Source organism: Melanerpes formicivorus, unplaced genomic scaffold (assembly GCF_026170545.1).
Source record: "Melanerpes formicivorus ecotype bairdi unplaced genomic scaffold, bMelFor1.0.p_v2 SCAF_5, whole genome shotgun sequence".
In the NCBI taxonomy this organism is placed as follows: domain Eukaryota; kingdom Metazoa; phylum Chordata; class Aves; order Piciformes; family Picidae; genus Melanerpes; species Melanerpes formicivorus.
Window position 1 is genome coordinate 30,418,032 of NW_027142357.1, and position 24,787 is coordinate 30,442,818.

Consider the following 24,787-nt stretch of genomic DNA (forward strand, 5'->3'; position numbering starts at 1 on the left):
GGGCATGAGATTTAACACGTCCAAATGCTGGGTTCTACACATTGGCCACAACAACCCCATGCAGTGCTACAGGCTGGGGTCAGAGTGGCTGGAGAGCAGCCAGGCAGAAAGAGTTGATAGTAGGCTGAACATGAGCCATCAGTATGTCCAAGTGGCCAAGAAGGCCAATGGCATCCTGGCCTGTATGAGGAAGAGTGCAGCCAGCAGGAGCAGGGGGGTCATCCTCCCCGCTGTACTTAGCACCGGTTAGGCCACACCTTGAGTCCTGTGTCCAGTTCTGGGTCCCTCAGTTTAGGAAAGATGTTGAGTTGCTGGAATGTATCCAGAGAAGGACAACAAAGTTGGTGAGAGGTCTGGAGCACAACCCCTATGAGGAGAGGCTGAGGGAGCTGGGGTTGCTTAGCCTAGAGAAGAGGAAGCTCAGAGGAGACCTTATTGCTGTCTACAACTACCTGAAGGGAGGTTGTAGCCAGGTGGGTGTTGGTCTCTTCTCCCAGGCAACCAGCACCGGAACAAGAGGACATAGTATCAAGCTGTGCCAGGGGAGGTTTAGGCTGGATGTTAGGAAGAAGTTCTTCATAGAAAGAGTGATTGGCCATTAGAATGGGCTGCCTAGGGAAGTGGTGGAGTCACTGTCACTGGAAGTGTTTAAGAAGAGACTGGACAGGGCACTTAGTACCATGGGTTAGTTGATTAGATAGTGTTTGGTGATAGGTTGGACTCAATGATTTCAAAGGTCTTTTCCAACCTGGTTAATTCTATTCTATTCTATTCTATTCTATTCTATTCTATTCTATTCTATTCTATTCTATTCTATTCTATTCTGTTCTATTCTACTGCTCATGTACAGGATTGCAAACACCATTCGATGTGGTGAAGTTGATATAAGGTAGCTGTCATAGCAGCTTAGGTAACATCCATGATTTTCCCACTAGATTTGGCCAGCTGAGTGCATAGGTGAAATTGTTAGATTCATTAATTCTAAAATAGTGGTATCTGGTTGGCATGCTACTTGCCAGGCAGATGTAGTCACCAGGGTGTGCAGCTATTAAATTCAAACCACAGTTCCTGTCACCCTTTTTTGTTCTTCACCTTCCTTTAACTGAGTTTTTTTCTTTGAGTTCTTTCTCTTTTGATCTCCTTGAGGAAAAATGGCCTCCTTTATTGATTAAATTACGAATTCCGGTGGAGGGTGATTGAGTTATAGGATAGCACGTGACAAAAGCCATCAACCACAATTGAAATAAAAGGAAAAATTAGCACTCTCTTTATTACAAAAGGTTTGATTTTGAGTAGCTGACTGAATTACATGGAGATTGAGCAGATCTGAGAGAACTGATTAGGAAAAACAATGCAGAAGAGCTACCAAAATTAAGAGCTCACTAATTCACCTTAGAAAAAGAAGGGGAAAGTTGAGGAGGCAAAGGAAATTGTATCTTTTTCAAGCATTCATAACCAGGAATTGGACAAGAGCTTGCCACTGTGACAAGAATCTTCAGATACCGAACTGACACCAAGTTACCAGAGGGCAGAAAACACATGACCAAGTCAGCAGCCCCTTGGTTTCATTTATTCAGCATCTAGTAGGCCTTTTTAATTAGTGGTAACACAAGCAAAATAAGGTTCTTGCCCTTTGTTCTGTGCCTGGGAACCAACTGCATGCCAGCTTTTGGTAATGTATCATTGCATTTTATTCACTGCTCATCTACACTAATGAGGTAGTTTTATTTTTGTCTGCTTGTGGCATTCCCTGCAATACTGAGAGATGTCTTGGGCTTTCCTCCTGCAGATTAAGCAACCATTATTTGAGTTCTTAAATGAAACAAGAAGCTGATAAAGCAAAGTCTCTAAAACGTCATGCTCCATTTTAGAACACTGTCATCTTCCAGGCACTTCCTCACAAACTAGATGCAAGGCAGAATGTTAGCAAAGATGATTTCTAGCAAAGATCTGTAAAGAATGTAGGCATGGCTGTTAAAGGAGAGTTGCAAACATTGTATTATTTACTTACAGCCTTGGCATTACTGAAGTGTCATAGTCAAAGTCACGCTCCAGGGAAAATCCTTAGTAACCTGTGGAAACATCAGAAAAAAACAAGGCTTCAGTGGATATTTCTAACTACATCTTCTATCTGATGGTGAAGAGAATTTTATGTCAAATATTCACATTATTTTGGAAACAAAATGTAAATAACATATTAAGTTAAACCACAAAGCAGTGTAAAAATTGCCTTAATGCTCATCTAAAGATAACTTCAAAACTTGCTTCAGCTGCAGTCATTTTCTTCCTATTTGCTTTCTGCAAAAATCCTAGCCTACAGATTTGCTAGCAGCGAATGTTTGTAGAAACAATAAATGTTTTAACACATTCAATCTAACTTAGGAATTGTGCAGCCCTTCCTGAACTTTTCACAGTCCTTAATGCTTCACCCTCATGGAATAGATCGGGAATCGCTCTCGCCCCAGTTTCCAGGTGGGATATTTGCACCAGCAAGAAATGTAGGCTGTGAACACGCATCTTATTCCTCACTGCAGTACTCTGCTTTGGGACACTCCTGTCCCCATCAACCCTCACCCTGCTTCACCTCTCACCCCTGCCAAAGTTCACCGAGTCTTCCATTCTATCAGCAAACTACTCGGAAGTGCCATCAGATATGGGTTAGTAAAAACCTATTTAAATTGTTCAAGTCAAACCAGGAGCTGTAGCCAGATGAAGACGTGTGAATGCAGCCTACGTGATTTGCCCCAGGTCTCACAGCAAGCCTGGCAGGGCAGGCATCTAGCGTGCTAGCTGTGAGCCCACATTCCCCCCTCTTGGAAACACCAAGGGTACCGATCCCAAAGCAAAACATACAATGAACAAATCTGTTTAAGAAACTCACACCTCAAAGGTTATTTTCATTACTGTCACCCTTCTGCCTTGGCCAAAACCTTCAATTCCACCACAGCTTGATGAAAGAAGCAAAAATTTTAACAAATTGTAACACATTCTAGAGTATTTCCTAATAATTTATCTTTTGTTTATTTCTTTGTTTGGTTTTTTGGCTGTTTTGTTTGGTTTGGTGTTGTTGTTTTTTTATTGCAGCAGCACTTCCAAAGGGCACACTATGTCTGAACTCTTTGCAGGCACTGGTCATGGTAATCTTTGCTCCCCAGAGCTTGCCAGCAAGGGATCAAGGAGCTAAAAGTGTAGGCAGGGAAGAGACAGAAAGAGCAAAAATCAGAAGATGCTTCTGCACAATGGCTTGTGAGCACAAATCCCACTCAGCCAGTAAGAAATGATTCACTGCAAAGAGATTGTGACCCTGCTACCTATTATGCTTGACAGATGATCTCACTGAAATAATTTATCTAGTTATTTACATGGCTTCCATTAGAGCCATGTCTGAGCATTCACAAACCAGATGGGTTTTTCCTCACCATGCTCCTGAGAAGGAGCACATGCTGTTAACTTTGCATCATAGGCAAGGAACAGAGATACTAAAAAGCATTAAGTTTTTTTTTCCTGGGAAACTAGTGTCTGGTCAGCCAAAATGCTCAATCATGTCAGAGGGCTCCCATGGATTAATGTGCTACATTCAGGGACAGGTCCTCAGACTTCAGCCACAGGTAGACTTCTGCCCACCATGGTCTTTTCCTTGAACAAAGGCTTCTGAATAACGTGAATCAGGAAAAGGAAGAGGGAGAGGAGGGGGATGAAGAGGAAGAAGAGGAAAAGGAGGAAGAAGAGGAAAATGAGGAAGAAGAGGAAGAAGAGGAGGAAGGGGAAAGGCAAGGGCAGGGCAAGGCAAGGTAAAAGGGGAGAGGGGAAAGAGAAAAATGTAGAGAAAGAGGATAATGGGAAATAAAAAACTAAAAGAATAAAGAAAAAGTCATAACAGATGTTGCAAAATCTGTAAAAAGGAAAGTGAAGCAACAAAGGAACCGGTCACCCAGCTCACTGAGAGAACTGAAGTAATTGTTTTCTACAAGAGACCTCATTCATCACATTTCCATAACTCTGAAAATGCTCTCACAGTTCCTTCTTTCAACATTTTAAGACCAACACAGATACACACTTTCACATTTCCTTCCTTCTCCAACCAGTCTTCCCTTCTGGAAGAAATCAGAGGGAAGGGATGAAGATGTGAACATTTCTGCAGCTCTTCTGCCAGGGCTGAATCCTGAAGGAGGGGAAGCCCAAGGGAACCTAGGGGCAACAGACCACCTAACAAAAGGACTTAGAATTCACTGTCAGTTGACTCTCGCTCTTTAGACTTGTAAGAGTGAGAATGTATTTTTGGTGACATCCCAGGAGGCAGTTCAGAGCCCAGCATACCAGGCTGTAAGAAAATAATGATGAATCTGTTAGCTAGAACCTCCAGGACTTATAGCACTTTCTAAAAAGTAAGCCACTGGTCTGCATAAACTCTCAGGTTTAATCACCAGAAGGATCTTTAGTCTGCAAACTGCCTAGCTCTCTAAACATAATAGTTCCCTTCTGGCCAGAGAATAAAAGATTCTCTAAACTCACCCTTTGATCTGCAAGAAACTGAGCCTTCTCCTGCATTTACTTCTCAGATGTCTCAATTCCCTCTCAGGTTACAGCAAGAAACCTTTCCTATCTCTCTACTAAAGCAGCAGATAGACAGATGGGATAGTCTTCATCTTTCAGGACTCTGGAATTTTGTTTCACATTAATTTTAACAGGAACAGGATGTTCAGAGCTCTCGTTGAAGTTAAAAGAACCAGTCCTGTAGACTCTGCTCAGTCAAAGCCAGGAAGATCCCAAGCTGGAAGTCCCTCCATAGTGCTGTCATTAATCAGAAAGAAGCAGGATACCATAAGTAGCACAATGTAATGGTCAAGCACTGTGCACATTGACTTCCTCTGACCACACACAAGAAAAGTATAAAAATGCTCACAACCATTTGTGAAAAATCTTCAGGAGCTGAAGACACAAAGCCCAGTAACTGTTGTAGCAGAGATGGAGCCGTACCAGAACCACTACAGGATCTAAATGTTCTCTCTCTAGTCATGGGTTTCATCCTTGCTTCATCCCCAGTCTAAGGCAGGAGGTATTACTGCCCTTTTGCAGGCCATAAAAAACTCAGCACAGCAGATGAATTAAACACCTCACCCAAGGTCCCTCAGGACATGCACATCTGCACTATGAACTGATCCCAAACTGCCACCAACCCTACTGCCCTTCCCTCTAGCCTAGCCTAATTCTCTGAATTTCATCATGATTCAAATAGCTATTTAAAGCCTGTACAGCTCTGGGTGTGTTCAAGGAATTCAAGCTGGGCCAAGACCTTTAATTTAGCAGCTCTGGATAGGATTCTTCTTGGCAATACTGAAACACAGAGCTGGGGGGGGGGAGGGGGCAACTTGATGTGGAAAAATAGGTGCTATGTGTCAGTTGGGTCATGAAATATGGTAGTAAAGCTAATGTCTTCTTCCCAATTAACCTGTGTCTTAAAGAGCCCAGTGATGGCCATCCAGCCTAGCACAGATTTCCAAAGCCTGCTGCTTGCTTACATAGCACAAGCAGCTATGAAACAGGAGAAAAACAGGCACAGAACTGTTGCTAACATCTCCTACAGTCTCCCAGTGTAAGGGAAGTGGTCAGGCACAGTTACACGCTGAAATGAAGAGCAGCTAGGATAGCTGACAAGGTTCAAAGACACAAAGCCATGGTTTACTACTGAAATCGTGCAAAGCTCTTTAGGTAAGCTTTATTATTAGAGATGATATTGCTTGCACTATATCTGATGACTAAAATGGGGTTGGTCTCTGTAATCCTTCAGAGGCTGCTTATAAATCAGAAAACACTTCACCTCTGGACACATGGCACTAACAGATAAAAATGTAAATAAATGGTCCAGTGTTTTAACCTTAACAGCACTTGCTTGGGTTATGGTAGACAAAATGAGGTCAGGAACTGTGGTCAGGCTGAAGTCAGAAAGCCTCAGTCTGGGGTCACCTGGACCACCCTGGTCATTATAGTACTGTGCACATGGCTGACACATGACAGGAACCCACAGAGGGCAGCTGCAAAGTAAGAGTGGGCTACAGTGTTGCTAACCCTGCACACCCCACAGGCACTGGTCACCTCTCATCATGATGTCTATTAAGCAACAGCAGTAACACAATTGCTGCAAAAACAATTTCAAGACCCTTAAACACAGACAGGAAACAAAATCTGCTTCTGTATGAGTCCTTCCAATTTTCTCAGGCATCTGAGAGATGTCCTTTATGAAACATGAGATAAGAGCTGACTTGTTGTTCCGAATGCATATCTCCAAGGTTCCTTAGATACCAAGGAAAGCCCGAAGACAAGTCTTGGCATCTCATCCCCTTCTTACAAACTCTTTCAGAAAGTTAGAGCTGACTTTGACATGACCATGATGAGAAATGGGGAGCTATCTGTGCCATTCCGGGGAAGGTGCCAAACCCTATATTAACAACCTCACCCCGTTAAAAACAAACCAAAGCAGAAACCAACAAAACCCAAGCCTCCTGTTTGCTACTGATTAGGCAGCCGAATTAAAACTGATGAAGTGATTGGATAGAATCCAAAGCTGTTTATCTGCACATAAATCACAGACATGCTTTACTCAGCCAGTATGGATTTACTGAGCTAGGGGAAAGACCTCTTATTCAGAACGCTGATTATTACAGCAATTAAAATATCAGTGAAGAAAACATTTGGGGTAGAAAGCTGTTAGGGGCTCCTGGAGAAAATATTCCATTAAATATGAATGCAAACATAGTTTTAATTAAAAATAAAATAAAATAAAATAAAAGGATGTTTCTCAATCAAAAGTTGGTTTGTTTTTTTCTGCTTAAGCCTATGATGTCAGGAAACTCAAGTTCTAAAGGAGGAAAGGAAGACACAAATTAACTAGCTGGACATGTCAAGTGAGATTAAAAAGGAAGGCTGATACATATTTTGTGATTGCAAGGGGATAAAAAAAAAGAATTGAGATGCACTGTCAAACCAGACACAGTGCTAATAGCTGAGGTATATGGCCATAAGAACTGCTGTTCCCACAGCAATTAATATAAAGTGAAAATTGGGAGCAGGCTGCAGCAAAAGAAAATAAATAATCTTTTTTTTTTCCCCCTCCAATTTGCAAATAGGTGTAAAATACATCCCTACCCCCAGCATTCACTCTCTGCATCCCACCTCCCAACAGCAAGATGAGGACTGTCCTTTTGGCATGCTGCAACTTCCAAGCAAGTGAGACAAGTGACAATTTCTTACTGTTAACCATGACTAATATATTTGTGCAATTTTGCTACTTATCACAAACACTGGCCTGGAGATTATCTCCCCCTTCCTTTTTGAGTCCTGAGAAACTATTTAACATGGGAAGTGGCTAAGGGGGGCAAAGAAGGGAGAGTGTCATGTAGCCAAGTTACGCATCCCAGCTGGAATTTGGGATGATGTCTTGCAGTTCTGACTCCTTCAGCCAAGTTTCATACAGGAAGCACAAATGTGCCAAAGGCGCAGTGAAATACACTGGAGCCAATAAATAGTACTTGACTCCATTAACACACTCAGGCTACAGATCCCATCACGAAACCCTCAGTCACCTTGCAACATGTTTGCTCACAAGGTGCCCAATCATTTGCACAAGGGAAAGGCTCAGGAGCCAAGAGGATCCTCTGATGAAGCCTTACAGATGCAGGGTGTCTATGTATGTGGGATGTGTGAATGCAGAGCCTTTCCAGAAGAGGCAAACACTCTATGGAAACACTGGCCATGGAAGGTCATGGTGTCAGCAAGGAGGCAACAGGCAGATTGCTGTGAAGAGCACCAGGCCCAGGAAAGCAACCTGCTCTTGGCATAGAGGCTCCACTCCTAGCCTGGGATGGGTAAAGGGGTATCAAAGAGGAGCAGGCATCCCCATCAGTTCATGCAGATTTCACCCATACACACAATAATCTGTTCCAGCTGTGTTGCAGAAGAGGAATCTGTCACCAAGTGACTGTCAGGAAGGGGTCTTTTAAGACTCTCAGTTTGTTTTCAGCATTGTATTTATTTTTCCTCCCCCCAGTAACCCCACAGCGCACATGCAGCACTGATCCTTTCCTGCTCAGCACGCCTCAAGCATCAATTCTTCCCTGGCCTCACTAGAACAAGAGGGTGGCTTCATGTTTAATTAGATCCCCTTAGACAGCCAGGAACAAGTTAAAAAATCCTTAGATTAAAATTTTGCAATGCATACATTACAATTCTGATGGTTACTTTTAAAAGCTATTAGTAGAAAGGATGATTATACCCAGCATAGAAATACCTCCGGTTTTGTGCTGGAGTATGAGATAACTTTTGAGGAAAGTAGTTGATAAATTACTTGACAGATTTGTCAACTACTTTGGAGCCATCAAGATGAAAGGCTTTATATGAATGCTGTATGATTTTTTTTTATGTATATATATATATAAAAGGCTTTTACTGTACTATTGATAAAAGACTGAGCTACAAAGGAAGCTGAGAAAAGGCAAGCTGCTAGACAAATCAGTTCAATCTCTGCCTTTCAAACAATATAAAGCAGTATAACTTTCAGGAGCAACACCTCATCTTTTTTCCAGAGTGCCTATCAGGAATCAAGCAGTAAGTAAACATTTGAAAAGTGTTCCTCTGAGAGCAAAGGTTTAGATTTGAGTCACAGGATCCACTGGAAAGAAAAATTGCTTCTGTGCATTGGGACAGTGCCTTCCCTTCTGAAAACTTTATAAAAAGAATAAATGGAGATAATCTTTTTACAAGGTATAGCCCATATGGAAATTTGTTATTGCTTCCCTTCAAAAAGGACTTGAGATAGTTCAGAAAGTGAGAATGGGGTTACTAGGGGAAAAACGGGGGGTGGGGAGGGGAAAGTACACAGTAAATTTCCTAGCAACTACAGCCAGCAAAGGCATGGTTAAAAAGCTTTATCGTGGTGTGAAGTGAAGCTCCTGTTGATGAAAACATGAGATAAACAAAAGAAGAAAAGACAGACAGAGAGAGTTGGGGTTCAGTCTGAAGAAGAGAAGGCTCCAAGAAGACTGTATTGTGGCCTTCCAGTATCTGAAGGGGGACTACAAGAAAGCTGGGGAGGGACTTTTTAGGGTGTCAGGCAGTGATAGGACTAGGGGGAATGGAGCAAATCTAGAAGTGGGCAGATTCAGATTGGATGTTAGGAAAAAGTTCTTCACCATGAGGGTGTGGGATAATGGAACAAGTTGCCCAGGGAGGTGTTAGAAGCCCCATCCCTAGAATTTTTTTTAAGGCCAGGTTGGGCGTGTCTCTGAGCAACCTGATCTAGCGTGAGGTGTCCCTGCCCATGGCAGGGGGGTTGGAACTGGATGATCTTTGAGATCCCTTCCAACCCTGACAATTCTGTGATAATAAATCACTATATCACTAAGAGTATTTAATGCAGAAGTGGGGGTATATATACCCACAGATTGTTGATTAAATATTTTAAGGATCCATTCTTCTAGTACAAAACACTGACTAGAGTAGCTTCAGCACTGATGCTCCCTGAAGACTGCATTTGTGCCTGTTAGCCCTGCTCAATCGTTGCTGTGGAGGCCCAGCTGAAAGGAATCATTGTTCCCCCTCTACAAAAGCAAAACTGAGCCTAAAGGATTTTAAAGCAAGCCAGTGGCACAGCTAGAGGAATGGAGGAACCTCAGCTTATGGGACAGTGCCCTTCAAACACTAGTCCTCATTGCTATTGATGTTTCTACCAAGAACACCATGGAGTGAGGCATTGTTTTAATTCTTGCCTATTCCACATACAGCTATGGCTTAATTTAAGACTGTCACCAGAAGCATGTATAGACACATTGAAGGTCACAGAAGCAGGGCTCAGGACACTGCTTGAAGACAACATTTAGGTCTCGATTCTACTTCCAACAGGTGCACCTCTAAACAAACTCTTTCCTTCAGTGGATTTATAAGACAGGTGAAAATCTGACCCTAAAAAGCCTACATTAAACCTACAGCTACTTGGAAATATTTTTCTGTGGTACTGAACATTCACCCCAGATTCAGTCTGATTACACAGTGTAAAGGTGACAGGCACCTGAGGACAGAGCATAATCCCACACCACATGCACAATGTGACACCCAGATGAAGCAACATAAATCATGAAGCCAGACAGAGCACCCCGGGTGGTCACACCAAGCCAGCTTTTCCTTAACACTGATTAATTTCAGTAATTGGATAAGGCAAAGACTCAGATGAAGCTTTAGTTTGTTGCTCCCTTTTTTTCTCCCTCATTTTTTTTTTTCTCTCTTTGGCTATTTCAAGAAAAGTTGTAAGGGACAGAGAATCTTTTTAGCATAAAGTCATGAATATGGAAAGAGTTCAAGGGGGACAGGAGATAGCTGCAAAAATCTCCAGTCAAAGAAAACACCTATTCCTCCTCCAAGGAGCAGAGCTGCTGTACACCATTCTGGGCAATGAAGATTGGAGAAGTAAAACCCGTTGAGCAAAGTTTGTTCTTTGCATTGTTTCTAAACTAGACCTAGGATGCACTAAGTGGATCTGCCCAGGAAATTTTCAGCATGGTTCCCTTCTGACAGTAAAGCTTGATTTGACTACACTGACACACCCAGTCTTTTAGTTTTGCCAGGTCTGTCAACAAAGAGGTATGATGCCACTCAAAGCTGCTCTATCACTTCCCTCTTCAGCTGGAAAGGGGAGGGAAAATATCACAAAAGGCTCAGGGGTCAAGATGAGGACTGGGAGAGATCACTCAGCAATTACCAGCATGGACAAAACAGACTTGACCTGGAGAAAATTAATTTAGTCTATTACCAATCAAATCAGAGCAGGGTAATGAGAAATAAACCTGAATCTTAAAACACCTTCCCCCGCATCCATCCTTCCTTCCTGGGGTTAGTTTACTCTTGATTTTCCCTACCCCCTCCCCTCCCATAGCACAGGAGAATGGGGAATGCAGGTTGAGGTCAGTTCATCACATGTTGTCTCTGCCATTCCTTCCTCCTCAGGGGAAGGACTCCTTAGAGTGTCTCCCTGCTCCATCATGGAGTCCCTCCCATGGGAGTTAGTACTCTATGAACTTCTGCAATGTGAGTCCTTTCCCCAGTTCTTCACAAATTGCACCTGCATGATTCCTTTCTACAGGGTGCAGTCCTTCAGGGTACCTACTGCTTCAATGCGGGTCCCCCAAGGGGTCTCAAGTGCTGCCAACAAACTTGCTTCAGAGTGGGCTCTTCAGGGGTCCACAGGTCCTGTCAGGAACCTGCCTCAGTATGAGCTTCCCACAAGGTCACAGCCTCCTTCAGGCATATCTACCTGGTCTGGCGTGGGCTGCTATATGCTCCACTATTAACATCTGTGGGCTGCAGGGGAACAGCCTGCCTCATCATGTTCTCAAGCAGAGGCTGCAGAAGAATCTCTGCTCTGGCACCTGAAGTATCTTCTCTCCCTCCTTCTTCAATGAACTTGGTGTCTGCAAAGTTGTTCCTCTCACATATTCTCCTCTCTTGGGGTTGCTATTGCACAGCATTTTTTTTCCCCTTCCTAAATATGTGGTCCCAGAGGCACTACCACTGATGCTGATGGGTTCAGCACTGGCCAGTGGTGGGTCCATCTTGGAGCTGGCTGGCATTGGCTCTGTCAGGCATGGGGAAAGCTTCTGGCAGCTTCTCACAGAAGCTACCACTAACTAACTACACTGTTACTACACTAACTAGAGCCTGATTGTGACACACCTTTTTAATTGTGCTTCCTCTGACCACTAAACAGCATCTGCAAAAGTTGCATCATTCTGCTGCACTGCAGCAGGCACACATTTTTTGTTTCCAAATTATTACAGAAAGCTACCTACTCCACACACAGTCTGAAATATAAGGTCCTTGTTCCCATCAAAAGTGAGAAAGTCCCATTGAGTCCAATACCAGCAGAGTTAAGAGAGCCCTGAGCCATTTGGAAAATCCTACATCTAAAGTCCGTCAATCTTTGCCTTGTCCAAAATCACAAACAGGCTGTGGCAGCCTCAGAAACAGAGGCTAAGTTTTCCAGCAACCAGACTTGTCCTTGACACATACTCTCATCACTGGAGCAGGAGAAGCACAGTGATCAGATACCAAAACCCCTCAAGCTGAGCAATCTGAAGTCATCATGTTTCAGCACAACAGAGATGAGTGTCATTCTATCACTAACTCACCAGTCCAGAGGCCAAGTCCAAGACAAATGTCCAGGCAGCAGTCCAAGGTTGGAGTCCCAGAAGGTAAACCCGTTAAGAATTAGTGATGTAAACACTCCCTCTCAGAGGCAGTCCCACTGCAGACTTCTCTGAACCCCTTGGACTCTGCAAACTTCCTTCTCTGGCATGCCTCTTTGGCCTTCTTCCTTCTATTTTTCTCATAAGATTGCTTGTGGATGATTTATCTTGGGGGGGGAAAGGCATTTTCTTCCTTTGCTAAAATAGAAGTGTGCCTGCATTTGGCTGATAGAATAATGATCTTATAAGGCTCTCTTTGAGGAAGGCTCTCTCTGCTTCTGTCACATCCTTCCTCTTTCCAGAGTTATGTGACTAAAATATTGGGAAGATAGCTCACAGCCTGCATGGTATCACCTCCCCTTCTCCCTCCTCACAACATATTTTTGAAACAAATTAAATGATCCCATGCCTGGTCCGAGCATCAAGTCTGATATAGTCATCATCTCTGAAGGCCCTACTTTTCATCCATCACTGGCCAGGACACAGAATCCCTATTCAGTGTAAACGTGACTCAGTTTAATTTTTCAAAGACCATTTGTTTACTTTCTGGTAGAGACTAAAGAGTAAATATTTTTTGGTAGGCTACAATTTCATGAAGCCCAACTAAAACGAGGGCTCCAGATCACTAGATGCAGCATAAACATATGGTAAAAAGTTTATAATCGTCCCCAAGACTACAGAGACATCCTGTGAGGCAGCCAGGAAAGGAACTGAAGTCAATTTTCTGAGTCCCAGCATAGGGGCTTAAAAATAAGCCATCTTTCCTCCATATCTCTATTCTCAGAAACCACTTGTTTTCTGAGTTTCTGCCCAGCTAGCAAGTATCTAAAGCTAGGAGTTATCCATCTCCAGTATCAACTCAGAATTTTAATCACAATTGGTTTCTTAAGTTGTCGCCTCTTCTCGTAGTAATTTTTGCTGAGAACATGCCTCCCCTTGCTGCATGGGCTCCATTTTAATCAAGCAATGCTGTTCTCTCCACATGTTTGGCACCGCATTTAAAAATCAAAGTGCCAAATTCCTCTGTGTGCTCCGATGCAGCACTTATATCTGCCTATCAAATGCAGAGAGAAGCCAACCTTCGACCCTAAATAAGCTGATATATGAAAACATGACAGTGTGTCTTTGGCTAGAGGGGAAAAAAGAGATTACTTATGAAGCTTTTACTTAATTCTTTGTGGCTGCATTACAAAATAAGCAATTATAAATCTCCTCAGATTGCTTTAAACAGTACAAATAAACTTAGCAAAATGAGATACACATGCCAACATCATAAATGGTTTTCCAAACAGAAATGTTAGGCACAGTTACAGCACCATTCCAGGTCAATCTAGTCCGGGAGGAATTACAAGTGCAAAGAACGCGCAACACGAAGACCGGCTTCAGAGCAGAACCCAGCCTTTCTCACCAGTAAAGAAAGTAAGATTCAAAAATGGTGAAGGAAGCTCCAGGCAAGTACCAAACCCCCTGAGCCTGCCCTGTATGCGGTGCTAATGACCGCTCTGTTAGTGAGCTGAAGAGGAATGGCATAAAGGATGGAGAATCTGCCAGACACTGACAAGCTGAGATAAAATGAAGAGAAACAGTTATAAAGAGCGACTTGTTTTCCCCTGGTGATGAACTGCTCTGTTCAACCACAGACCCAGAACAGAGACAGGAATTAGTCCATAGTATCTAATAAAAACAATTTCTTTAAAAAAAAAGTGACTGACACCTACTTAAAGGAGGGAAGATACTGGAAATAAGTCCCTAGTTAACAACACAGGAAAGAGTTTTCTCATCCCACTGAGTTTCTCCCCTGTACATGGGAATAAAAATGAGGCCTTCCAGGGAAAGACCATCTGCATCCTAAGGAGCAATCCTACGCCCAGGCCTAAAACACTGAAGTTTTAACCAGATCCTCTAACAGTTGGTTTGCATTTTCAGTCAAAAGCCCAAGCAACAAAGGTACTGGCTACTCAAACCCATGTATATATTTGTATCTTAAACAAGGACCTGCAATTACTAGCACATTCCCCATCAACTCTGATTTCTGCTAACACATGACACCGGCCTGCTCGAAGTACAGAAAATACCCCAGCAAATTATGAAACACCCATGCTTTCACATGTTAACTCAGAGGACTGCCTGCAAGAAGCATGTTTTAATGCTAATCACAGCCTTAGAACAGAAGAATAGACTAGAATAAACCAGGTTGGAAGAGACCTTCTAGATCATCGCGTCCAACCTATCATTCAACACCACCTAATCAACTAATCCATGCAACCAAGCACCCTTGTCAAGTCTCCTCCTGAACACCTCCAGCGATGGCGACTCCAACACCTCCCTGGGCAGTCCATTCCAATGGGCAATCACTCTCTCTGTGTAAAACTTCCTCCTGACCTCCACCCTGAACCTCCCCTGGCACAGCCTGAGACTGTGTCCTCTTGTTCTGGTACTGGCTGCCTGGGAGAAGAGACCAACCTCTGCCTGTCTACAACCCCCCTTCAGGTAGTTGTAGACAGCAATAAGGTCTCCCCTGAGCCTCCTCTTCTCCAGGCTAAGCAACCCCAGCTCCCTCAGCCTCTCCTCATAGGGCTTGCGTTCCAAGTCCCTCACCAACTTTGTGCCACTCCACATTTCCTTTGCTCAGTGCAAACACACACATGCCTATGGACATTATCAGGGACATCTAGGACCTTTATTCAGAGAAGTGAGGGGAAGAATGAGCCAACAGATCATTTACTCTGATCTCCTGCTGACAACTCAACTTCCCTACTTACACAGCTGAGTTCAGTAAGTTCTACATGTTAGTTGATGAACACTCGTTATGTGCTGTATAGGTCCAAAAAAGTATTCCCACAAAACACCTGGGAAGCATTACCTATGCTGGGGTCCTGGGACAGTTCTACTAGTCTATATTTTATGGGTTATTTTCCAACAATTTCAACCACTCACATGAGGGGTGAATTAAAACTCTGATTGTTGTTCTCTGATCCCAGCCAAAACAACTGAGTTATTTCAGAAAAATGTCTTTCACTTACTCTTGATAATTTGCATCTACTTTACTCAGCCTTTACAGCTTTTTTTTGTAACATTCACTGCAAGACAGCTGCTGCCATTGCTCTCACTGAACATCACAAACACTTTATTACTAATGTTGAGTTCATCTGCAAAGAGCAAGGAAGATCTGAGAGCAACTGGGATGACAAGCCCTCCGAGCACCTTACAAACTTACGACTGGAACAGAACCTCAGAACCCAGAACTTAGAAACTCATGAGTGGAATAAGGAGCTAACAGCTAAGGCTGCCTACACATCCAGTAAGAGATGCAGCAGAACCAAGAGACTAGCCAGAAGAGATTGCAAAGATTAATTAATTTCTATTGTCGAAGAAACAACATTCACACTGCTAAAGATGGCTACTCCTGCAACTGTTGGTGTGTTTGGGTGGGATGGGAATTGGGGAAGGGGTGGGGGGGAGACCAAACCAGGAACCAGCTTTCTATCTGAAACTTTCTGGTAGCTGGAAACATAATTTTAATTTCTTCCAAAGAAAATCTCAAAGCTTAAAGAAATATTTCTATAAAAGCAATGTTTTTATAGCAATACATTAATTTTCCAACCAGCTTTCCAACATACACATCCATCGTAGCATGGAACAACCAACGCTATTACATAGGCTGACCTATTTTCCTCGCAAAAAGCAATGCTGCTTTATTTCTCTTTGGGACACCACCCATTTTCAGGTAACTACAGAATAAAATCTACTGTCTTCTCCACTTGCATTGCTGCTGACAGAGACCACTGCCTTAATTTCTTTCGTTCTTTTTCAGTGTACAGTTAGATCCCTACCAAGTTCTGCCCATCAGATTAGTCCATTGAATTTCCAAATGAAATGAGATCACAGTTCTATAGTCACATCCTGATCATTATCAGGGTCCTGGAAAAATTGCATTAAATTTTGAGAAGCTCAAATCCTTATGAGAATTCTGTTACTTAAACACAGTAATTATCAGCTGTGTTGGACAATATGTACTATTTCCATGCACCAAATGCTATCATTTTGTTTCCTTTTCAGACACTGCAAAACCCACCAGTTGGTGGTCAGTAGATGTGACCTGGGATCTCTATGAAAATTCATTAATTGGGTACTTTGTGCCTACCAAAGTATTTAAAATAAAGCAAGAAATGTCAATTTGGTGAGGGGCTTGGAACACAAGCCCTATGAGGAGAGGCTGAGGGAGCTGGGGTTGCTTGGCCTGGAGAAGAGGAGACTCAGGGGTGACCTTATTGATGTCTAGAACTACCTGAAGGGGGGTTGTAGACAGGCAGAGTTTGGTCTCTTCTCCCAGGCAGCCAGCACCAGAACAAGAGGACACAGTCTCAGGCTGCACCAGGGGAGGTTCAGGCTGAAGGTTAGGAGAAAGTTTTACAGAGAGAGAGAGTGATTGCCCATTGGAATGGGCTGCCTGGGGAGGTGGTGGAGTCGCCATCGCTGGAGGTGTTCAGGAGGAGACTTGACAGGGTGCTTGGTTGCATGGGTTAGTTGGTTGGGTGGTGTTGGATGCTAGGTTGGACGCGATGATCTAGAAGGTCTCTTCCAACCTGGTCCATTCTATTCTATTCTATTCTATTCTATTCTATTCTATTCTATTCTATTCTATTCTATTCTATTCTATTCTATTCTATTCTATTCTAATTGCAGATAAACATTTTGGTAAATCACTTGTCTTTATCGTTTAAGACCATTGACTTAAAAATCAGCATCAGTTCTATCACTAATTCCAGTAAGTTTATATTGGAAATATATTTGCTCCCCTTTCACTCAGATATGAGGTTCTGGCAGTATGCTTTAGGAGTCTTTTTTTTTTCACAGAGCCTTCTTGGCAACACAGATACAAGGCTATTTTCAGACACTCTCCTAAAAAGTGCTATAGCAGGCAGGAGACTGAGAGCCCATTTGGAGCAGGAAGAGTTGTAGGTGGTTAATTAGGACCAACAGTTGCATTACTACCAGCCATCAGGTCAGCTCTGCTTCAAGGAAGCAGTGGAAGTGAAATACAAGAGTAGGGTTTTGAAAAGGTATCTCTGGCAGCTTTCTCCACATCATGGTGAAAAACAAAGCACTCAGGTCCTTCACAATCCTAGGAAAAGACCCCTACCAGCCTTTCTGCAACATGGTTCTGATCAGACACAAATGCTGTGAGCACTAAACCTCCATGAGGTCTATAAATCTCAGCTGGTCCAACCACAGCACACTTAACTGTTTGCTTCATATAGTGAAGCCACAAAAAAAATCTTATTTCTTTCTTCACTGTTAGAGATGAAAGAAGAATTCTCAGCATGTTACTGTAGTGCCTTTATTTAAATATTCAATGGATTATTAATGAAACTAATGGTCATGTTGGACAAGGCTGACAAAACACAGCTGGGCACCTCGATCGAACCCACTGTACCAGACAGGACAGATCCAACTCCACACTTGCTGTGTTTGGAAACTTGAATATTTCTACCTGGCCTGTCATACTACCTCATTAAGCAAAAAATTTCCCTTTCTGCCTGCCCTTAACCACCTGAAAGTTTAGCCTCATTTCTAGTTTTACGTTGCCCTTTATTAAATTGAATTCATTGTTCTTTGTGCTACTACTTGTGTTATGTGTCATTTCCTTTCTCTGGTATTAAATGACCCTTAAGATTACCATTCTGCCATTAAATATTTCTTTAGATGAGATTGCCTAAATTCATTCCCTTGTATCTCCTTTATCTCTGTACTCTTGTATCTCCTCTCATATTGTGGTCTTCCACTGGAGACTGGTTTCTAAAGTTAAGAGTATCACCCCGGTGCAGGATCATACAGGTGTGATCACAGCAACAGCATAATAATGCTTTTGTAAATTTCTGACTTCTAACAACATTCAGGATTCATAAGTGATTTTGTTCCTCTCAAACACATCACAGGAAAATGAAAGGTGGTTTGTTAATTTCCATTGACAAATGCTTCTCTCCCTTCTTTTTGCATTACTCATATTCAGGATACATTTGCTGAAGGCTCTGGTTTAGACCTTGTGGCACTGCAAACATCTATACATGGAATGAAAAATCCAGGGGGTCTCACCTCAGTGCTACTCCAAGCCTCATGGAGGCTGGCAATCAGGCTCACAGCAATGTGAGAGGCACTGAATCATACTGGGATGAAGTTAAGAACTTGCATATTTTCCTGAATCTGAACCTTGAATTCGGTGTGCAGGATTTATTATGGAGTCAGGCACTGTCCAACACCGATGAGGCCAGCTGAGTGCCTCTGCCTTCATTTGTGTGGTTTTTTTAACTCAGGTGTATCTTTTCATATACATACTACTATCCCATTGTTCAAGTACAATTTGACACAGACATTTCCACGGTTTGTGATCTTCTCCTGCACATCCTTCTCTGGATCCTGACCAAACTCTACCTTTTGTTACATAAAACTGCTGGGTAATGACCCAGTCTCAGTGCATCTGTGCGAACAAATGCAGCAGATGCTGAGGGAAGCAGATTTTGAAGTGAGTCAAGGAAGTGGTGTGAGAACTGGGGCCCAAAAAACATTTTGGAAAGACATTTCTGAGCTAAGTTAATAGGATCAGCCTGCCATATTTCAGAACAGCACCGATGGACGGAAGTAATAAAACTTGTCTGATCAGTTTAAGCAGAGGCATCCCTCACAGCTGCTTTCTGCATGCATGCACACGCACTCACACAAACACAGCCTTCTTCACCTGCAGGGTCTAACCTCTTACATTTCTTTCATGATGCATTTGCAAATAGCTCCTAACGCAACCAGAGGTCCACCTAGAAGACTGTGTTACAATACCTGCTGATGGTGCTCATTTCACTACCACAGGCTCTTATAAAAACTAGTATGTATGTGGATATAATTACAATCTAGACATCTCAATATATATGTATGTGCACACAGAAATGTGTTGATTTTATAATTTTGGCCTCACATGCCAGTAGAGATCAAAATACTTGGAAATTATTCTTTCAGTGAGTCTGTGGCAGCCCAGTGAAAATCGTTCTGCTCTTAATTAGTCAAAGGCTCTTAAATTCATGGAGATACAAACTGTCAGAAGTAGAAATCTATTGAATGTAAGAAATGTGCTTGAGATAAACAGCAGGGAATGAAGTACAAGATGGCCCAGTGTTACTTGGCTTGACAGAGTTTTACTTTCCCAGGATCAGCAGCAGTGCTTTTAGGATTCCTCCTCTACTTTCAATGAAACTTTATCATGGAATCTCCCCAGTGTCATGATCTGGGATTAATAAAAAGAATAGCATAGCATAGCATAGCATAGCATAGCATAGCATAGCATAGCATAGCATAGCATAGGAATAGAATAGAATAGACCAGACCAGGTTGGAAGGGACCTTTGAGATCATAGAGTCCAACCGAGCATCCAACACTATCCAATCAACTAAACCATGGCACCAAGCACCCCATCCAGTCTCTTCCTAAACACTTCCAGTGATGGTGACTCCAACACCTCCCCGGGCAACCCATTCCAATGGCCAATCACTCTTTCTATGAAGAACTCCTTCCTAACATCCAGCCTAAACCTCCCCTGGTGCAGCTTGCGACTGTGTCCTCTTGTTCTGGTGCTGGTTGCCCAGGAGAAGAGACCAACTCCACCTGGCTACAACCAACAGCCTATATATTGTTTTGATCATATTTTCTACAGCAAATTTTATGCAGGCCATTTAAAAGTCGCTCACCAGAAAGCAGACAAAAAGAAAAGAATGTTTTCCATCTCTTTACTAAACAGCATCAAGCCAAACAAAAAGCAAAATGCAGCATCTCCATTCCCTGCATTGTACACAGCTGTGTGACACCAGAAGTGACTTGTATGATCCCTTATGCCCCAGTATTTCACTCAGCTGATGTAGCCTTATTGGAAGGTTAATAAAGAGTCATGATAGTTAGCTAATAAAGCCTGAGTTCATTATAAAGGAGTCACATTTCAACCTGTAGGGAGAAATAAAGAGGGGGGGGAGGCGGGGGGACACGCACAGGAGAAACCTCTGTGGAGGCAGGCTATGGTATGTCATAGATTGCAAAGCAGGGACAAGGGGCAATTTAAGGGGTTTTACCATGACAGTACGTGGGGCAAACAGAGTTAGGACTTGTTCCAAAGTCCACATGGGCTCCTTCCCCAGAGCCACATGGCAAAACCAGAGCTTGTTTCTCTGCTTGAGGATGACAGAAACCAATGTCCCAGCTCTCATCTGCTTCTATATTTCACATGATCTATCACTTTGATGGGCTGCATTGCAATTAAAAATAGGGAGTTGCTAGCTCAGGAGACTTCTTTTCCTTCAGGATGTGAAAGAAGGAAGACCTCAGAAGAAAACTACCTCTGAAGCATATACATGGAGGTGTGAGCTGTACTGTCCCTGAAGGATGGTGCTGGACCACACCATGTACCAAAAAAACCTCCACAGAGGAATCCTCACCTGTTTTTCCTACCACTGCTGAGAAAATGGGAAGCAGTTTGTTTTTACTGAAGCAAGTCTTCCCTTCATATATGCGACCATTTCTGCAGAGCCTAAACCAGTTAGGCTTCCTTCAGCCTCCCAGGAAAGCATTTCCAGCACACTCTGTCCCAAGACCCTCCCTCCCTCCGTGCCCCACACCCTCAAATCTCATCGAGGTAAACAAGCCATAAGACTTTAGGATTAGGTCTACTGACCTCAGAAGGAATTTTGCTCAAACAAGAATTAAGCCTGGAAGGATTTTGTCCTTACTGAGAGGTTTCTAAAGGTTTCCCACATAAGAGTTTCAGGAAAATGACTTGTGGAATTTACATCCCGCTTTGCTCCCTCAGTCACTTTGGCAGCTTATTCTAGAGGGCACCAGAGCTGGCACTCAGACAGGCTGTCAACTTCCAGTCTAACAAATTATTGATTCTCTCCTCACTTTGAAGCAGACAACAACAAACTCCTAAACGCACTGCATCCTTCAATATCTCCCTCTGGAGAAATACCCCTTTGTAACATTCACAGTAAAGGGGCACTTCCATCTCTCAGGTGATGGTGGGTTCTAGAACACCACACTTTACGTATTTTGTTCTTCTGCCTTCAACCAAGGATTGGTGACTAGGGGAGAGTTTTGCACAGAGCATGACTTTCAAACCCACACTTGGACATGGTGAGATGCAGGTACAAACACTGAAGTACACATATGTAAAATTGATTGAATTTGGAATGTAGAAGGTGCCCAACAGAAAATGGGGTTAAGAATGTGTTTTCCCCAGTATTAGATTATTAAGAGGCAAACACAGTTTTCCAAGTATCATGCACTTAATGAGCTCCAGATTTCAGGATGCCAAAAGACCTTGACATTGGCTTGAGGAAACAAAATGGCTACACTGAGGCACATCATCATAAATGGCACATCACCACACTGAGTGTCTGTTGTGCAAAAGTCTTGTTATTTTTCTGCAGCTCATACCAATGCGTCCCAAGCTTTCTTGTTTTCTCCCTGTCTCCTCCACTGCCCAGTCACTAGGGATGTAGGGTCTCCCTTCACTCACTGCTCTGGAGGAGCTGAGGCTTTCGTTGCTGTTGGTATCGCAACTCTGCTGCACTCAAATGCTGAAACCAGCATGCAGCCAAAGAGTGCTGGGGACTCATCAGGAGACTCATGTCACAAAAGCAGCATGAAGAGTGGCATCTATTTCTACTTCTCTACTTGTATTCATGGGAGCAGCTCTTCCATCCATCACAGACTGCCTCATTGGGGTATGTGGGACAGACCCAGCAGCCGCAGCTCACAGTCATTCATTACACCTCATATGCAATGCCTCCCACTGCCTTGTACCATCTCATGTTAGGACCACAAGAGGTCCCTTGGGCAAATCCTACCTGCTCCTGGCTTAGAATACAGATAAATCCAGCAGCCCATGTATCCTGCATTGAAATGATTCCCCTGCACCTGAAATCAATACGGCTTTCATGCAAATTTTTACTGCAAGTGCTGTGCTGATTCTAAACATTCATTCAGTTGACACACCTTAATGGCTCTGAAAATTTTATTACTATTGGGTCAGTGATCTACAATTTTATATTTCCCTAAACTCATTTACAAACAGCACTATAAACATTAAGGTGGTTGGTTGTATGACACTCTTATACCATTTCTAAATGCATCTTTGCCAATTCAAATATTGTCAGAAACATTAATCAGTAAACAAATTACTTTTTGCTTCAGCCACTCCTTTTCTGATTGATAGAACAGAGATTTCATATGTGCAAGAATTACTCTGTACCACAAATACTTTTCATTGTCCCTGTGTATTGCAGTATGTCCCAATTTCAAGAGTCTGCTTCGCTCCAGATAACGTTGCCAAGTTACTTACCAAAAAAAAAAAAAGCCTCAGCAATAGGATGTTTGCATCCCAGGGTCGTAATAATGTATCCTGGTGACACTGAAACATCAAGATATAAACAGTAAAGAGACAGAAGGACATTGACACAAGTGGCTAAGTCTAAAAAACTGCAATTCCAAAGCCATGAGGTATTTACACCGTTGGACACATTGTTGGTATAGTTACTAGCAGAACTAGGTGCCGATTTTAGCACTTCGCAGATGAATTTGCAAACTGGGTTCATACACTGGGCTCACTGCAGAACAGAGACCTCTAACAAATGCAGATTTCATATACACTGAAGAGGCTGAAATAATCACTCCTAGCCCCGGGGCAGAGAAATAGGAGAACATTTGTTTTCACTACTTAAATTGACTAATGCTACAGGATAGCTCATCATTAATACAAGCATATATAATAACAGACATACATCTGTCCTGGCCGGATGGTTTTGTAACCTTAAAATACACTAGATACAAATCAAATATGAGCCATCATTAGCTGCAGCAACATTCCAGCTGATGGACTGATACTGAGACCAGGTAGATTATGTGTATCTTTTATTGGACTAATATATAAGCTGTTACATGAGCCTTCAGGACAAAAAAGTCTTTGGGGGACTGCAAGGGAAACAAACCTTTCAGTACCAAAAGCACCTCCCTGTTCCAAGCCAACAAAAAGCCTTCACCTTCATCTACTTCATCTCAAGTAGGTGAAAATATTTTTTTGCAGGCTGTTTGTGACAAGCACAATGACAACTTGCACAAACCCAGCAGGGTCTAACAGGAAAGTCCTTACCACTTAAGTGCATTGTTCACTTTTTGCACTGTCTCTATCTGTCTGGGATATTTATAGTCACTGGGACATTCACAGCCCAATCATGGTGACTTGGCAAGTTTTGTAAGAAGCACAGTCACAAAAGGAGCAATCCTCTGTGAAAACACACAAATACTTTCACCTGTCACTAGTACTTGGGTGTCACTGGAACTAATCACTGCAAATCTCCTGGGATTAATCTGCAATTTAGGGAAGGAAAACTACTCTTGTCAGGGTGTTTCTCAGAGACAGCTAGACAGAGATTTGGCCAGGAGTAACTTCCATGTCTCTTTTGATAATGCTTCGATACCAACACAAGGGCCACTGAGGTGTTTCAAAACCAAAGCCTGAAGGGGCATTGGATGAGTTAAAAAGCTGAACTCTGAAATTAGGTACTGCAATAACTTGAACCCTGACAGGACAAGCATAGAACCCAAAAGAAAACCAACTCTATTGTTGTTCACACCGTATCAAGAAATGTGTGAAGCAGAGAGAGTATAAGCCTCCAAGAACAGAAACTTAACTGTGATCTCTTGCATTTGCAAAACACCTTCTCCATCAGACCATGGCCCGAATTTTTCAGGTCTCTAGGAAACATATGAATACCAAATGAGGGCTTTCAGCAGCACCAAGACCAAAATGGTCAGAAAATCTTTGGAAGCTTTCTTCCCTGAGCCAAAACAGTTTGAGTGATCATATCAGTTCTGCTGAAATTATATCTGAAAGGATAAAAAGGAAGAAAAAATTGAAAAGTTCTGAAAATGGGAAAATCAGACATGGAAAGCTTTGAGAAGCAAAAAATATTCTGAGATAAGTTTTTGATTCACCATGTTCTGCATTAGGCATCTGAAGATAAACATTTTTTCAAACAAAGCTTTTCTGTGGAGCCCAAACAAAGCTTTTTTCCCCCCCTCAGAATTTCCTTTCCAGTTTTGAAGTTTTCTGGGGTTTTTCCTTCTAGAATAAGTGGAAACATGAAAATCCTGCATAAAATATAGCTTTTGTCCGGCTTACAGCTGAAACTGCATTCTTCTCTACAGGGACAACATACCTGAGTGCTTCACAAAAGACCTCTGTTCTGTGCCTCTTGCTATTGCTGGGCACCTAAATATTTTTTTTAATGTAAACTCAGCTGGTGAGCAAGAAATGCAGGCAGGAAGCCCTAAAGCAAGCACTGAACTGCACTGTCAGATGAGCCAGTTAGACGCATAAAGCTATGAATAATCTAAGCACAACTCCCTCCAAAACAGGAAAAACAACAAAGGCAAAGGGGAGAGGGGAAGAATTCAAACAAGAAGCATCCCTAGGATAACGACAGTGCTGGAGCATTGCTTTAGTGTAGCTGGGCTGTGGCAGG

At 42.7% G+C, this 24,787-nt stretch overlaps 1 protein-coding gene across 2 annotated transcripts in view; it reads right to left on the reverse strand.

Moving 5' to 3' along the window:
• The window catches only part of SEMA5B (semaphorin 5B), a 295,761-nt gene that overhangs the window by 202,477 nt on the left and 68,497 nt on the right, over positions 1-24,787 (reverse strand). For both annotated transcript variants that reach the window (XM_068138997.1, XM_068138998.1), the window contains exon 2: positions 2,012-2,072. The gene's annotated coding sequence lies outside the window, so the exon portion shown is untranslated. The remainder of the gene's footprint in view (positions 1-2,011; positions 2,073-24,787) is intronic.